Raw genomic sequence first — 2,663 nt, 5'->3', positions numbered from 1 at the left:
CGCCTCCCCCCCCCCCCCCCCCCCCCCCCCCCCCCGAGCCAGAGAGAGAACCCAGGAGCCCCAGCGCCCCAAATAGGAGGATCCCTGAACAGCCACCCCCCTCCCCACTGGCAGCTGCTAGGGGGTGGGTGACCAAAGTCTAGGCTTCTGAGAAAGCCAGGATGGGAAATCTTTAAAAAGAAAAAAATAAAATATTGTCAAAGGTGTGAAGCTTCCTTGGGGAATTCAGAACTCTTCCCATGGTCAGTGTGGGCAAAAGCCATCACCAGGTCCCTATAGTGTTTGGAGAGAATGGAAGTGTGACCTCATTCTCGTCTTTCTTTAAGGAGCTTAAAATCTAGTTGGGAAGATAAGAGTGACTTTCAAAACAAGATGAACAGGAATCGTTTTAAATTACGGAAGTGTAGAGAGTCGGGCAGAGGGATGAGCCCCGGACTAGTCTAGGACCACTGCCTGGAGAGCCTTGAAGGGCAGGTGGGACGTGAGGTGTGCGTGCTGTTTCTTTTGCCGGGAGCACCTCCCTGCCACCGCAGTCTTTAGAAACCATAGCTTCACAGCCCTTTCAAAAGCTATCTCTGCTCGCAAGATTTACCAACATTCAAACTGAGTCTCAAGTCCCTGTCGAGACACTTCCAGGCTGCGCTCACTGCATTCGCATCCTGGGTCCACTATTTGTACTCCTGCCTGGTTGACCCTGGTCTTCCATGCCAGGTCTCAACTCCCTGTTGAGAGTGTGAACAGCAGCAGAAATTCTTATTTGTATGCACCTACATCATTAAATCAGGAGTAGACCCTCCATGTGGGTTTGCTGAGCTGAAGCCAAGGAAGGCATGTGTCCAGGTTACCGTGAAGTTTGCACCAGACAAGTCTGAAGGTCTGGGTTCTAGTTCTGGTTCCAGGTTTTACTGGTGTGACCTTGTGCCCGTCACCATCTCTCTGACTACAAAATAGGGATGACGTTTGCCTCTTTGGCTTCCAGTTAGTACTGTGAGAATTACTTGAGATAATGAATGCAAAACTCACTTGTAGCATGTGTGACAGGTGCCTTTCTTACTCTCTTGAGGAGCAGTGGAAAACAGGTTTGAGCAGAGAGGATGGGATCAGATCATGGTGGCCTCGATAACTACACAGAGGACTTGAGTGGGTATAAGGTAGTTTGAGCAAGGAAGTAACGCATAGTGAAAACTGTCAGGTCAGAGGAAGGTTCACCCAGATGTGACATAAAGAATAGCGTTGGGGGAGTTGGCAGGGAGGGAGGGAAGAAGAGACATGTCAGAAAGACTTTGGTCTCTGTAGCCATCCCACTTGAAGGCAGGGATTTCAAGGTTGCAAACCTGAGTGACCCGAAGAATAGCGATATCACTAACAGACAGCAAGGTGGGGAAGAGAACTTCAGTTCTCGACATGCTGTGTTAGAGGTCATGGCTCAATGTTCAAGTGGCAGACAGAGATGGGTTGGGTGTCTGGGAGATGCAGAGGAAACCTTAGCACAGGTAAGGGTTGGAGCCAGGAGAATGAATGAGCTCTCCAGGGGGAGGGTAGAGAGACACAGGGTGTGGGGACTGAGCCAGGACGGGGGAACAAGAAAGTCAGCAGATGAAACAGGTCCTGCATCATCCATCATTTAGATAGAGAGGCTTGTTTAAGTGGTCCCAGATTCACCAGGTTTTACAGAGTTCTCCTTTTGCTTTTGTTGGGTAGAACCGATCCTTGATTGTGTGTCCTTAAAAGGCAAGCACAAGTCTTTTTGTAATTTTGTGTAGTCTTCCTCAACTTACGATGGGGTTAAGTCCCAATAAACACATCATAAGTTGAAAATATCATAAGTTAAAAATGCATTTAATACACCTAAGCTACTGAACATAAGAGCTTAGCCCAACCTACCTTAAACATGCTCAGAACACTTCCATTAGCCTACGCTTGGGCAAAATCATCTAACACAAAGCCTATTTTTATATAAAGTGTCAAATATCTCACGTAATTTGTTAAGTACTGTACTGAAAGTGAAAGACGGAATGGTTGTCAGTGTATCAGTTGTTTACCCTCGTGATTTCATGGTTGACTGGCAGCTGCCCTGCCCAGCGCCACAAAAGAGTATCACAGTGCATATTGCTAGGTTGGTAGAGATCAAAATTCAAAACTCAAAGTGCGGTGTCTGCTGAATGCGTGTTTTTGCACCATTGTAAAGTCTAAAAATCGTCAGTCAAACCGTCGTAAGTCGGGGACTGTCTATATAATATTTAATGTCCTGTTTTCCTGATAGTGAAAGTGGTATTACAGAAAACCTGCGCCTCCAAAGGATTCCTGATTTTGTTAGAATGATACCCTTCCCCCTAAATAAATGATGGCTTGCCACTTGAAAACATTCAACAGATTCTTTTTTTTTAAACAAAGTCATTCAGGTGGGATGATGAGATTTTCTCTGAGGCTAGCACTGGTGCCTGCGTCTGTTCTTGGGCATCCAGATGAGGCACGCTAGCCTTGTGCGGCCTTATCCATCCTTCTAGGCTCTCAGCTCTGACCAAGCCTTGCTCAGAACCAGGCGGTCTGTTTCCCTGACTAGCTGGGACCTGGGGCATGTGACATGGTGTGGCTCCGATAATGGAAGCAGGCTGGCACTGTGGAGCTAGGAACAAGGAAAGGTGAGTCGTGTGTGTTTGGGG

This window comes from Lipotes vexillifer, unplaced genomic scaffold (genome assembly GCF_000442215.2).
Source record: "Lipotes vexillifer unplaced genomic scaffold, Lipotes_vexillifer_v1.1 scaffold333, whole genome shotgun sequence".
Taxonomy (NCBI): domain Eukaryota; kingdom Metazoa; phylum Chordata; class Mammalia; order Artiodactyla; family Lipotidae; genus Lipotes; species Lipotes vexillifer.
The sequence above is the reverse complement of the archived record's forward strand: the minus strand, read 5'-3'. Positions refer to the sequence as shown.